Source organism: Spodoptera frugiperda, chromosome 22 (assembly GCF_023101765.2).
Source record: "Spodoptera frugiperda isolate SF20-4 chromosome 22, AGI-APGP_CSIRO_Sfru_2.0, whole genome shotgun sequence".
NCBI lineage: Eukaryota > Metazoa > Arthropoda > Insecta > Lepidoptera > Noctuidae > Spodoptera > Spodoptera frugiperda.
Genome location: NC_064233.1, coordinates 6812196 through 6827526, shown reverse-complemented (window position 1 = coordinate 6827526; position 15331 = coordinate 6812196). Strand labels below are relative to the sequence as shown.

Here is a 15331-nt window from a genome sequence, read left to right as displayed (position 1 = left end):
TCAGTGCGGGACTAACCTGGCACCCGTTACACGGCAGTCGATTGTCCAGTTACCGCGTCAATCGTGCAGTCAATGTTTAAAATGCTTTTTCGTTAAATTACTTTAAAACCTTATTCATCTTACGTATCTTAAGTTAAACCTTTTTATTTAGTTACGGGCGTAAACCTTCATAAGGCGCCTAGCTCTTTGGGGATAAAAGACAAGAGACATTCAGGTTTTTACCTCACTAAAACGCATTGCGGTGGCCACCCTGCATACACCTGTAATGGGCACCCGGTCCTCTTAAAAGTGGCAGACTAAAGTCATTGAAGGTGGTCACCGGGTGGTTTTAGTGAGGTAAAAATACCTATGTAGTTTTTCTTTCACGCAGAAATTTAGGCGCCTTTTAAGGTTTCACCCGTCATCAAAAGAAAAATGTAATGTAGGGGGTGAGAATCAAAGTCTAGTATAACTTATACAGCCTAAATTTTACACAGGCCACAGTAAGTAACAGAAAGCTAATCTGTTTAAAATTAAAAATTAAAACGCAATTTCGCAAAACACAAAAGCAAAGCAAAAAAACAAAAATACGGAATTCGAAACAAGAACGCGCCAATAAAGAGGTCGTCTCATAGACAAGATTACCACAGATAATAAAAGTAATTATTTTGAATTCGACCTTCTTAACGTTTAGCCGTGAATGTGTGTTGCATTGTGTCTAAATAATATGCGTTTGTTTGTTTGGAGTCGTGTAAAAATGTCATTTTATCTCGCCGTGTGGAGGCGTGCGAAAATATGGACGTGGTTGCGCGTGAGTTAGTTGTACGGTGACCATGATTCCGTTATGGGAGGGGAGAGCAATATGGCGTTGTTAACTGTTTTATTTTATGTGATAGGTATGTTCAGATAAATTGCAACTTTGCTTTTGAAAAGCCACGCCTTCATTCATCGTCTCGAATCGAATAATGAATTAAAAACATTGAGCCTACTATTTTTTTTGACAAGTCCGCCATATCCACCCGCACCGCTGCAACTCCTGTAAGCCAGGATCTACAGTAGATACGACCAAGAAAACACCGGACATCGAGCCTACTACCAAACTTCGGTCGCAAAATTTCAAATTTGAATTACTTTTTGTCCTACCCGCGCGAATGAGCTGCGGACTAGCGGGTTACCGGGGTTACGGCTCGAAAAGAAGGAGTAAGAAGGGAGTGGTTTTTAGTCAGTAACAGTCTGACACTCTCCCTCTCACCTCGCCCAAAGCGGGAGAAGTCAATGGACGATTTTTCCCCCTAAAAAAGATATAAGTCAAAAATCTAATACCTATCCTTTAAGTCACCAAATTCATAGTCACCCTACGATTCCGTATTAAGTTGAACATACCCAACTATCTTAGAACTCTTGCATTAACTGACCCACTGACGGCTAATCTTCATTGTAACACCTCTAAATCTACAGCCATAAAGTCTATTTTCCCTTGGCAATATACAACAGTTTATCTCACAAGCGAATTTGGATTGTAAGTGTATGTTGTTAAGGTAGGTTTTCGAATGTAATGTTAAAGTGCAAAGTATATTCCTTTAGTATATAATTTGATATCGAATGAAGTGCTTTTAGCAGTGTTTTGGTTTTATTTATTTGTTCTAGAAATAAATCTAGAATATAATAAAATTGTGTCTGTTTGTCTGTCTGTCTTTCACCACCACTACACTTCCTACAGGTATCACATACCCGACTAAGGGACTACATATTTGACAGAGACCAGGCAGCAGCGCTCTCTGATAAACCTGAACCTTTTAAACTGCGATCTCCAGCCCGCTTGCCATTCGTGGATAGATATGCTACGAAGATATAATAGCTAATACACATGCGTACTGCCATCTGAACAGGTCCGCTCATACTGTTGTGGTTCTTTCCTCTAAAGACCACTACAGAACCAACTTGCACGGTTCTCTCACATTATCCTCTATTTCATTGTCTGGACTTTAAAAGAGACTATGACCTCTGAGTTTGTTTCGGCATTTCTTCTCAGAGATAGGAAATGGCGGCCTCATCTAGATATTTGAAATATTGGCGTGTAAGTGTTATTTTATGACCTATTTACAGAAATAAATATCATTTATCATTTAAGCTGTGAAACTACGCTATGTAACTGTGCGAGGAAGATGGGCAGCTCGAGTATGCAATGTATCGATAGTAGGGAAGCCATCCATAGCACACTTCTTTCCATATAAAAAACATAGCTTAGCTGAGTTCGTTTCCACCAGTGCTAAGCTATGTGTACCAATGAATATGATTGGATGGATTAAAAAATACATATTTCCAATTAACACAGACAAACAAAATTCTTTTACCAAACCCAAGCATCGAACCTCACACTCCAATCTCTCAATATCAATACGAGATCAGTCTCATTGTCTAGCCTAATGCAGATACAAGTATTGCATGTAACTGCCTACCCGGCTATGACCATGGTTATATTATTTCGTAACTATCGTACTCTAATAACATAGTTGCAAGGATATATGTCTGTATGTTTTAGAGGTTGTTTGTCATGTAATTATTATGAGTTGGATTGAGAGAAGTTATCGTAAAGAAATATTTGTTATATGATAGATTACCTGATGGTAAGTAATCGCCGCCGCCCATGAACACATGAAGCACCAGATGCGTTACTAGAGCGTTGCCGGCCTTTTGGGGGTTAGGAATTTAAGGGTTGTTGGGGAATCGGGGATTGGGAAGGTGGGGTAATTGGGCCTCCGGTGACTTCACTTACACAACGAAATAAAACCGACGTGAAAAAACGCTTCAACGCAAGCGTTTATTCACGTCGATTTGCTGTGAAGCCGTGGTATCAGTGCGATTGAGCCATTCCATTCGTCGCTGCTGAGTACAAATCATTGTGTACTACGGTAGGGCTAATATGAACTTCGGATTGCCTAGCGGGTTACCGGGGCTGATTCAGAACTGCGGATTACCTAGCAACAGGTTTACCGGGGCTTCAACTCCAAAAGCAGGAGTAGGAACGGGTTGGTTTTTAGTCAGTAAGAGTCTGACACTCCCTTTCCCCACACTCAAAACGGGAGAAGTCATTAGATGATATTCCCTCTTCAAATAAAAGAGAGTAATATGACAAGGTCTTTAGTTTGCTTTTTAGCTGATATTCCCTCTTCAAAAAAATGGGATAGTATGACGAGGCTTTTTAGTTTGCTTTCTTACTCAAAAGTCCTCAACAGTTTTCAAATACTTGTAGATTAAACCAGTCAGCTCGATAGAATTGAATCCAAAGTAAAATGAAATACAATATAGAGTCTCGAGTGTCCGTAATGCTACACTATTGGACCTCAAACCGGTCCTTACGTAACCTTTTGTCGAGCAGTTAGATCTAGTTTTTGGTATATAGGCTGTTTCGATGTTTAGTATTTCTGTATTTATATAGTCAGCAGAGTCAATATAGTCCACTAATGTGTCGTTATATAACGTCACGCCTTTTTAATCCCCGAAGGGGTAGGCAAAGGTGCACATTATGGCACATAATGCCAATGTACACCCACATATCACAATTTATATTGTAAGTCCCAAGTAGGTGGTGAGCCTATTGCCATATACCGGGCACATTTTCAGACTCTGTGCTACTACTGAGAAATTTTCACTTTATCTTCGCCCGACCCGGGAATCGAACCCGAGACCCCTTGCCCGGCACTCGCATTTGCAACCACTCGGCCAACGAGGCAGTCGTTATATCTTCTGATTTATTTCGTTACGGGATCCAAGACAGTCATAGTTATATCACTACAAATTCTTTACTAAGACAGAGACAGAAAGGTATTTAAGAATAACTTAAAATTGAGTACCGTTTCAGAATTTGGGCGTTAAACTTGCAATTTTAATCAACTGTCCACAAAAAGTCTTAGTAAACGTAGCGTAATATTTTAATTTCCAAACATGAAATTGAACACCCTCTACACGAGAGAGCGTGAGTTACTAGTGAACCTAGGTCGAAATAAATACAAGACTACTTAAGTTCAGATCTAAGTACTTAAAGTAAATACTTACATTGAGACTAGGCTACCTGTTTTCTTATTTTATAAAGACATTCTCGTTTATCGTCAGTCTAGTTGGTGTTGAAATGTTGAAATTAACTAAAAAGCAAGTGATACGCGAGAGATTATGGGTGTTTCTTCACCAGAGATGTGCTTGCGTTGCTGTGGATGCGATTGACTTCCACCAATCACCACCGCACATAGCTTAGCACTAGTGGAAACAGACTCAGATAAGCTATGTGTTTTGTATGGAAAGATGCATGCTATGGATAGTTTCCCTACTATCGATAATTGACTCGAGCTGCACATCTTCCTCGCACAGCTACATAGCTTAGTATCAGTGGAAACGGTCACATAGTTTCACAGCTTAGCTATTACATCTTCGTAACATAGCTACATAGCCCATAGAATCTCTGGTGAAAAAGCATCCTAATACATTTGCGTGAATGGATTGTAGAAATGAGTATATATGTAATAGTAAACACAATGCAAGCGTTGTTTCACGTCGGTTTTCTGCTCGGCCGTGGTATCACTCCGGTCGAGTCAGCCCATTCGTGCCGAAGCATGGCTCTCCCACACTTAAGTACAAGGTACAAGTATCACCTTTCATAGCGAATAAATTAATAGAGGCAACGATGACAAAACTGAAAATTCACTTCGAAGTAATAATGATTGATTTCAGCAAAAACAGTACTTTATTTAAGTACTAAGTTTTTGTCGTTGAAGTCCTAGTTTTGATCAACATAGTTGAGGCCTTTTTACCTCAGTTTTATGTAGAAATTCATACAAGATGCTTACTCAAACGATAAATTAATCACCAGTACCCTTAGTATAAGTTTGTTTTTCCCAAAGTAATCGAAACGAGAGCGCGTTCGGTGCTCTGAGGTTGGTTTATTCGAGCCGGCCAATCAGGCGTTCTCATATCGATTATTTTAACAACAACGTCACGCCTTTTATCCCCGAAGCGGTAGGCAAGGTGCACATGCACATTACGACACGTAATGTCGCTATACATTGTACACCCACTTTTGACCATTTGTGTTATAAGTCCAATGTAATATGTGAGCCTATTGCCATATACTGGACACAATTCCAGACTCCGTGCTACTACCGAGAAATTTTCGAAAATCCGAAAAAAGCCCAGTAATACTTTGCCCGACCCGGGAATCGAACCCGAGACCTCTTGTTCGGCAGTCGCACCACTCAAACAACGAGGCAATCTCGTTTCGATTAGATTTAAACGTAAAGCAAACTTGCACTAAGGGTACAGGACATGTTATAAACTTTAAATCTTATATTCTATGATCGCCAAACTGACTGCCAAGCACGGGGGTAATAGCAAATCCTCTTAGTTAAATGAAAAAAAAAAGATTCTGATGGTAAATGCAACTATGTCTCATAAATCTAATCTGGAACTGTGGACTACCTAGCGGGTATACCGAGGCTCTGGCTCGAAAAGCAGGATTAGGAACGGTGTGGTTTTTAATCAGTAAGAGTCTTGACACTTCCTCACGCCTCGCCTCGCGGGAGAAGTCATTGGATGATTATCCTCTCTCAAAAAAACCTAGATTCTGTTTATACCAAATGTGGGGTTCATATCGTGCCAAACTCCATTATCGGTAATTTAATGGTAACTTAACCCAGTCCATAGCAATTGCTTTTCGAACAAAATTGTTACTAAAGAATAGTTTAAGTAATTAGGTATTAAATGTCTCTGAGTTATAAAAGGCAATAAAAGTTGCAATATTATATTCTAAACTAACTAATTACTGTATGCTTAGAAAGAAACAAATAAAAAAAAGAAATTGCGCAACCCAGGCGTCGAAGTGGAAGCCTCAAAAGCGACAACGGTTACAACAGCGTGCGAGCACACATATAATTAATTTGTCTAAACAATAATGCAGACAGCGACTTAATTATAACGCTATTAATCATTGAAATAATGTAAAATGAAATTGCTTGAGAAATATTACGACATATACGAGTATAAAACACATATTATTCCTGTTCCTTGTATGAATTTTTGGGAAATTCTCTCTTAGTGCTTTTTGCATACGGCGTTCGCGTTTCTCTCCTCACAAAGCCATTAGACCTCACCGATGGCTGGGGGACCATCACAGATGGGGCCCAGTGAGGCTCCAATAAGACCGCGGAATACCTGTGATACCGGGGCTCGATGAGTAGAAGTAGGAATGCGATGGTTTTAAGTGTTTCTGACACTTACCTCACCCAAGGCGGGAGAAGACAATGAATGGTTGTTCCCCACAAAACCAATGCCTCTTTTTGGATGCATGGAAAATCATTAGTTTCTCTCGGCTCACCCAAAGCGTCATACCCTTTTTTTTTTTTTTTTGAAATTCCTTACTCCCAAAAGTCTGGCAACGCATTTGTAATGCCTCTAAAATTTCGGGTGTTCATGGGCGTCGGCGATTGTTTACCATAAGGTGATCATACGCTTAAAAAGTTTCAAGTTTTAAAACAGGTCACACGCCTAAAAAGTTACATTCATTTAACTTTTAGAACGAATCCCAAACAAAATATAATAATTATTATCATTCTGCTTTAATTTCTTATAAAGATAGATTGAGCTGATATATCTAGACATAAAATGTGGTAATCTTTTAACGACTGAAACTGATATTCAGCGCCCATTCACGTCGGTTAGATAATGCAAGGAGTTAACGTGGTACCATGTTTTAGCGTCCATTGTTGAGTGCTCGGAGTGGGTCACGCCATTGCACAGGGGAGGACAGAAGGACTATTGTATTTATTTATTTAAATATGCTTTATTGTACTTATTTAAGTAGCCTAGGTTACATTTTTTCTTCTCCTCTAATAACATCTTCTGATTTGTTTCGTTGTGGGATCCAAGACAGTCATTCATGTCCCTGGGACGCGCGGACGCGCCGGACTTCAGTGTTCCGGTGTTTTCATGGTTGTATCTACTGTAGATTCTGGCTTACAGGAGTTGCAGCGGTATGGGAGGTTGTGGCGGGCTTGTCCCATATTAAAAAAAAAGCCTAGGTTACATACATTTGTAGGAATCGTTGCAATTGATGTTCCATTGTCTCTGCCTACCCCTATGGGAGAGAGGCGTGATGTTATGAATGTATGTATGTAGTTGACCCGGCAAACTTTGTACCGCCTAAAATATAATTTTGTCTCCTTTTAAACCTTACCTGGATTTAATAAATAATTCAAGACCAAAGTTTGCCAAATCGGTTCAGCCATTGTGGAGTTTAAGCGAGACTCACGAACAGCGATTGAAATAAGAGGACAGGATCATTTCAAGTTCGCATATTAATTTCCTTTTATACAATAAACTAGCGATTACTTACATAAAGCTTAATATTAAAAGCCCTTCCTCTCTCCTACGAATTTTATATTTTGCTGTGCCCGACAGGTCCATAATTGTGACTAAATACTGTATTTTCTAAAACCTGTGTACATTATGAATGCAATAAATACTTGAATACTATTTTTTTACAAAACGGTGTGATGTTTCCCAATCTCGGAGGACAGATTCTTTTGGATTTTTGGGCCCTAGATAAACATGAATGTTATTATTATTTAGATTCGTATGCTAATTTCTTCTTATTTTTACCCGACTGCGCCAGAAGGAGGGTTATGTTTTATACTACCTACGCAAAGTGAACCTACTGCATTTAATTTCCACATGGCAGGCACTAGTCACGCCTGCCGTTCACTCTGCTCCACTTAATTCTGAACATCGGCTTAGCGAATTCAATTCTACAGATTTAATTATAATTAATCATTCATTGTCTATTATGTAATTGCAGTGATAGGAATTTTGATAACTTGTCGACAGATTTAATATTTTATTTGAAGTGGCGGACGCTATTCTTTTTGTGTCTCCTCATTAACAGCTAGTGACAATGTATTGTAATGTATGTGCTATGTAGCTATGCTACGAAGATGTAATAGCTAAACTGTGAAACTATATGACCGTTTCCACTGAAACCATGTTGTGTATGCAGTGCGTAGGGAGAAGTGGAACTTGAGTATGCGATGTATCGATAGTATGCGCAGCTATCGAGTATGAACATGATGTAGCTCGATTATGCTAGGGAAGCCATCCATAGCACGCATCTTTCCATATAAAAAACATAGCTTAGCTGAGTCTGTTTCCAATTTAAGCTATGCGTACCAATGAATAAGATTGGTGGAAGCCAAACGCATCCACAGCAACGTAGCATAGCACATCTCTGGTGGAAAAGCATTCATAAACTGCCATTTCCCATCGCAGTTTTAAAAGGTTGAATTTGTTTTAATTGAAGAATCTACTAGAGTGCTGCCCGGTCTCTATCATGCATTGTTCCTTAATCAACTAATATATTCTATTAAGCCATTTTTTTTTAAACGTTGCCCCACTTTAGGATTTTCTCCTGTGTCGTGGGTGCGTTTACAAACATACAAGTTCACATACACATGACACCCAGACCCGAAACAACAATTTCTGGATCACACAAAGAGTTACTCCGTGCGGGAATCAAACCCGCTACCCGTTGCGCGGCAGCCAGTTGCCCAGCCACCGCACCAACCGTGCAGTCAAACTCTCGTTACTAGTTACAAAAATTTCTAACTCCCAAAACCAAAATTAATAATTAAAAAATTACATTACCATTATCATAATTGCAATCAATCACTCCCATTCATGCTTCCTGCTGATATGATCGGTACATTTCCTCCCCCCCCCTCCTCCTGGCGCCTTTCACCCCGCATTCCTTCATCATGGTCAGAGCCGGACCCAATGGTACCAGAGGTAACCTTGCATGAGGACAGTGCCTTCAAACAAACAAACTTACATACAAGTCTTGAAACTATAAAATCACCTTTATGTCTTCTACCATAAAGTCGATACAGAAAATTTCAGCCCGCAAAAATAATTTTGTAATATGAATACCTCTGTACAATTTTTTTCTTTGCAGTTCTTTCTGTGTTCTGTTATACGATTTTCGTCTTTATTTTGTGTGTGTTAAAGGTGGTTGTGGTAGTTTTAGGAGTGTGTTTATATGTTGGTTTTTTTATGTCTAGTTCCAAGTATTAATATATAAGGAAGTAGGCCATACAGTGATTGATATAAGATCCGGCGCATGCGCATTCATACATATAGACAGACATACGTCATTATCTGCCTTCATAGTGAAAGGATTTTTATATAAATATCTGCTACATGAAACATCACGCCTTTTATCCCCGAAGGGGTAGGCAGAGGTGCACATTACGGCACGTAATGCCTCTATACAATGTACATCCACTTTTCACCATTTGCGTTATAAGTCTCATGTAATAGAGGGTGAACCTATTGCTACATACTGGGCACAATTTTAGACTCCGTGCTACTACTAAGAAAAACCGAAAAAAGCCCAGTAATACATTGCCCGAACCGGGAATCGATCCCGACACCTCTTGTTCGGCAGTCGCACTTGTTGCTCGACCACCTCCTATTACATGGGACTTATAACACAAATAGTGAAAAGTAAGTGTACATTGTACAGCATTACGTGCCGTAATGTGCACCTCTGCCTACTCCTTCGGGGATAAAAGGCGTGACGTTGCATTACACTAGCAAATACCCTTGATATCTTCCTTAAAAAGCGACTCGTATCAGATCAAACTTTAAGAATGCGAATTACTAGTCCAAATGCTTTGTTAACTCATTTATCTTTAAATATCATCGAGTTTAGTTGGCTTTATAATTTTGTCTGTCAACGGACTGACAGATAGACTGTCTTAAGTTTGTTTTTTATGGTAATACTAGTTTTGTTTCGCGGTTTTGCTCGCGTAATCTTTATAAATGACATGTTAATGTTCTTTGTTAAAGGTAGCCAACTTCATTAAGATACATATATTATAGTGAATAACTATGTGATAATGCTGGGGTACTTTCGGTTAATGAGTTTTCTTCAAAGATCCAAATCTCCCCTATCCCCAAATCCCTAAAAGGCCAGCAACGCTCTTAACTCTAAAATTTCTGGTGCCCATAGGCGGCATTGCTTATCATCAGGTGATGATTCATTTGCGGACAAATGATTATTATTTTTTTTGTATACCACGGCCTTCCTGATAGTATTAACTGCTTTTTCAATCACACTTCTTTTGAGGGAGAAAGTCATCAAATGAATTCTCCCATTTTGGCGAGGCGAGAGGGGAGTATCAGAATTTGACTGACTAAAACCCACCCCGTTCTTACTCCTACTTTTTGAACCAGAGCCCCGGAACCCGCTAAGCAGTCCTCGGTAGCTCCAGGTCGGCATCAGCTACTACCTACTGGGCCCCATCTGTGGTGGTCTGATGGCTCTTTGAGGGGCGCGCGATCACACTTGGATTGTACTTCGCAATTGAGTCAAAAAACTGGTTGAAATTGATGTCTAAAGTTACTCGTAGTTTCTTTGTATGCTAAGTCTACAATGCACATTGTAACCAACTGGTTTTTGGACTATAGGTTAAATTTTATACGGTATTGACATGGTATAATGGTAGATTTATAGGCCAAGAGTTATGTAACCTGGAGTTGCGGATGACCTAGCGGGTTACCGAGGACCTGGCTCGAAGCGGGAGTAGGAACGGGGTGGTTTTTAGTTAATAAGAGCCTGACATTCTTTAGCCTCACCCAACGCAAAAGACATTGGATGACTTTCACCTTCAAAAAGATGTATGTTTGTTACTCAATCACGTCAAAATGGCTATAGGGATCGGGATAAAATTTGGAAGAGGGGTAGATTATGGTCTGGAATAACACATAGGACACTTTTTATCCCACGGGACTGCAGGACCCATATTATAATTGTGAAAGTTTGTTTGTTCGATGTTTATCCGTCAATCACGCTGAAAGTACTGAACGGATTTTGATAAAATTTAGTATACAGAAAGAGTATTAACTGACTTGGATGATAGGATATGGGACAGGACTCATGGGACTTTTTATCCCATGATAAAATTATGATAGGACTTTTTATCCCATGGGAAAGCCGCTGGTAGAAGCTAGGACATTCTTAAAATTAAGGCTCTAATAATTTAAATAATTATATACATGACATTGTTGTCACAAAAAACTGTCAAAAACAAAAAAAAAACCATCGCGTAATAAAAATAAAAGTTGACAGCCCTGTACTCGTATCAAGTGCAAGTTCGAGTGACGCAACAACTGTCCGGTGCGCACGCGCAACTTTTTCAACAACTTCGTGTCTAGCCGCTGTGTTTGGTTTAAATAATGGCGTAACGTTTCCTTATATGTTTTCTTTCTATGTTTTATTTGTGTTTGTGTTTAATTTGAGATTTTTGCATGAGATTGTTTAAGGTCATACGGTTTATTGTTTTTTGGGAGGGTGAATACTGTGAAAAACATACCGGCCTAATTGAAAATCTCCTCCTTTTCCATGGGAAGTCGGTTAAAAATGAGAGGTGATGATGACATCTGGTGTAATGATAATTTACAGGTAAAAAGGAAATAATGTCGGAATCCAGAGGGCCTGTTTTTAAGCTGGCTGGTTTATCGGGTCCTTTTTTATAAGTGATTGACATGTTGATAGATCGTGAGTGTACGCAATGTCTCCTCCCGCCTTGGGCGAAACCAGAGGTAGTATCAAATTCTTACCGTCTAAAAACTACCCCGTTCCTACTCCCGACTTTTGCGAGCCGGAGCCCCGGTAACCAGCTAGGTAGTCCGCAGCTCCGAAATCATAATTACCCTGTGCTTTACAGAAGTGTAGATGTTCATATTAAAATACATTACATAAAATTTTTGTACGTTTTTAGATGTCTCAATACTGATGTTGTTGCAATATAAAACAATATATTTGAAGACAATAGACTCAATAGCCTTCAACATATAAACTAGTTTGTATTATATGTGAACTGTTTAGGTGATATTGTGTGAATTAACGAGCGACTGGCTTCATTAAAGGAGGAATCCGGCAACTGGGCCCGCGGTCCCAGATGCTTGTTTTATGGTATAAGCCGGTAAACGGGCTGACAGGTCACCTGATGGTAAGCAATCGCCGCTGCGCATGGACACTTGAAACACCAGAACCATTACAAGTGTTAGTTAGGAATTTAAGGGTTGTTAAGGAGTCCGGGATTGGGAAGTCCTTCTAATTTATGATTTTGGCTACTACTGCGAAATTTTTGGAAAACCGAAAATAGGCCAGTAATTTTTGCCCGGCCCGGGATTCGAACCCGAGACCCCTTGCCCGGCAGTCGCACTTGCAACCACTCGGCCAACGAGTCAGTCTATTCTTTAGTGTAGGTTTTAAATCTGAACTACTTTTCTAGCTACTTATAATACCATGCCAAGAATTGTATTGTGAATCTGATAGAAAAAGAGTAACCTATGGAGTTTCTTGCTCGTTCTTCTCCATAGGAATCTACACTTTGGAACGAGCAAATAGAGCAACTAGAGGACTGACCGACAGACTGACGTTATTAATATTATTATATTTGGTACTACGTCCGAATGGCCCAAATCGAATCCAAAGGGCCATTCGGACGTAAACAAAAATCAGCTACGTCCGAATGGCCCACTAAAGCAAAAATATTAAAGTGAAATAAATAATTTTGACTTTAACTTTGCCTTTATCATGTGAACCAAAATCCATCTTTAATCTTCAACTCAAGATGTGTTCTGTATTGTATGTGCAATAATTGATTACATATACGAGGTACATAATGTAATGTCTCGTGAGACAGTGGCGCCCTACTTCACATGGGTAAGTAGTGGCAGTTTTTGAAATTTTCATTTTAATTATACCTACCTACGTTGGACTGTGTTTAAAGTAGTTTTAATTTTTAATGTATTGAGATGAGTTTTTGAGGTGATTTGAAATAAATAGGTAGTGTTTGGTTGTTGTAATCGCAAGGTTGGTGGTCTAGCTTGAGGGTACGGGTTCGATTCCCGAGTCAAACAAAATTTTATTGGCACTAACTGTCTTTGTACTAACGCAGAATCCCCTTTTTTAAGGTGTGAAAAGCATCCAATGACTTGTCCAGCCTTGGATGAGGCGAGAGGGGGTGTCTGACACTTTTGCCTCTCTTACTGACTAAAAACCACCCCGTTCCTACTTTGTAGCCCCGATAAACCCGCTAGGTAGTCCGCAGCTGGATCAGGCATTCGCCCTGCTGGGCCCTATCTGTGTTGGTCTGATGGTTCTATGAGGCGCACGCAGAATGCGACACGCCGCACGCAGAATCCCTGTCTACTATTACTGAGACGTGAAAACCAACCATTTTTACCTATAATGTTTTGGTCCTTCCGGGAATCGAACCCGAAACCTCTTCTTCGGCAGTCACGCTCCCTCAATGTGTATGTTACGGAACCAAAAAGCGTAAAGCTACGCTATTAACAAACTTAATAACCTCAAAACACGGTAATCGAACCCGCAATCGCCAGAACAATACATTAGTCTTCCAATTATTAACCCTTTCAAAATCTTAGTATCTTTATACAAAGCCTTGTATGGACAACAGCATATCAAAGTATACCTTTAAACTTCAATCAATTTTCGACCTTAATCTCTCTTAAGAAATAAAGTTTAAAATCATCTGACAATTAGTACAGCTTAATATGCTATATAGGACAACATCACATCAAAGTATACCTTTAAAATTCAATCAATTTTCAACCATAATCTCTTGAGCAATAAAGTAAAAAATCGTCTGATAATCTTAAGAGTTTAGTATACTTTCATGTGCTGCGCCTTGTATGTCTAGTTCCCATGCAATTATTTGCGATTATCTCGCCGCAAATCGATTACAACAGTTACTCGATAACCTTTGCGCATATCGATAAATCGGCACATCACTATTGCTAGCATTGAAAGTTAAAAAAAAATGTGCAATAGATTTTTTTTCTTTTTCGTTTTTGTGAACGAGTTATTTGTAGAACAAGTTGGTTGTGTAGTTATAAGTATGATTGTCCAATGTTGGGTTGTAGGTTCGATTCCTTTTGTCAAGAAAAAATGTGATTGATTTCTTTTTTTATGTCGTTTTAGCGTGTTTTTAACCGACTTCCCAAAGAGGAGGAGGTTCTCAATTCGGCCGGTATATGTATTTTTTTCGTTGCTATCATTTTTGTTTTTCGTTGTGGTAAATTAATTGTCTAGATTAGTGTAGATATCGAAGGCTGGGTTTGTAGGTATTGTAATTAGTCTATCATTAAAAAAGCCGTCTTCCGTGTGACACTTGATAAGTCTTCAATGACTGCCGCGAAACGTGTAGCGGAGTTCGATTGCCGCACAAGCAACTCTTTGTGTGATCCACAAATTAAAGAGTTGTTCCGGGAATCTAGGTGATCATGTGTATGTGAACTTGGGGTATGTTTCCGGTAAACGCACCCACGACACGATGAAAATGCAACGCAAGCGTATTTTTTACGTCGGTTTTCTGTGAGGCGCTGGTATGTAGGTTCGATTCCTTTGTCAAGGTAAATTGTGATTGGTTTTTTATCTATTATAAGCCTTCTATGTGGATAATAAGTCTTTAACATTGTCCCTCTGCCCTCTACCTCTCTGACTACAGATCTGACCAAGGTTCGAATATGACATACAAGTCGAGATAAAATGTATAATTAATTTAATAAAAGGTTTAAACTAAAGGTCGATACTGTCGCCAGCTGATTGGTGTGGGCATCGAGGCGGTGCCGACTACTTTCTTAAAGTGCAAGGCCCCACACTGGTTCTTAGGGATGGGGCGTTATATATCGATGTTTTGTTTTTATTAATATTTTTTTATAATAACTATCGTGAGACATAAGTTTTTAAACTGACATGGTCACTAACACTATCATTAGAACTTGAGATGACGTAACAAAAAAATTTATTACGGTTTACTCACGTATTAGGAGTTTAGAAGTTAGGTGTTATACTAAAGGAAAACGTCAACGCGCATTAAGCAAGCGTGTTAATGTTCAAACCTTCTCCGTGTGAAAAGAAGCTTTGGTCAGCAGTGGACACTATCATAGGCTGTTGATATGATTACGTCACAGAACAGTTGGAATCTGAAAAATTTGTTAGAATAAAGAATAAATATCATGATAATGTACGCAGATTACTATTATTACGGCCACTTAAACTGTTCACACATTTATTGATCAAATACCGATATAAAGAAAACCGCAAGACTAAGTAAATCTTCTAACCACAAATTATTATCAAATAAGAAAATCCTGCTGCGTCTATCTAACTACTAAAAATATAAATGATGTTTGTTAAATGAAAAGAAAAGACTGATGACTATTGATGAAGCTAAAGAGGTATGTAAGAGCCGTAGCAATTAGCGTTCGACTGCCTCTG

General features: G+C 39.2%; 1 protein-coding gene and 1 long non-coding RNA gene across 10 annotated transcripts in view; one reads left to right on the top strand and one right to left on the bottom strand.

The window, feature by feature from the left end:
• LOC126912125 (uncharacterized) overlaps window positions 1-15331 on the bottom strand; it is a 161201-nt gene that overhangs the window by 59397 nt on the left and 86473 nt on the right. The window lies entirely within an intron of this gene.
• Window positions 1-15331, top strand: part of LOC118279672 (WD repeat-containing protein 7) — a 111843-nt gene that overhangs the window by 78861 nt on the left and 17651 nt on the right. The window lies entirely within an intron of this gene.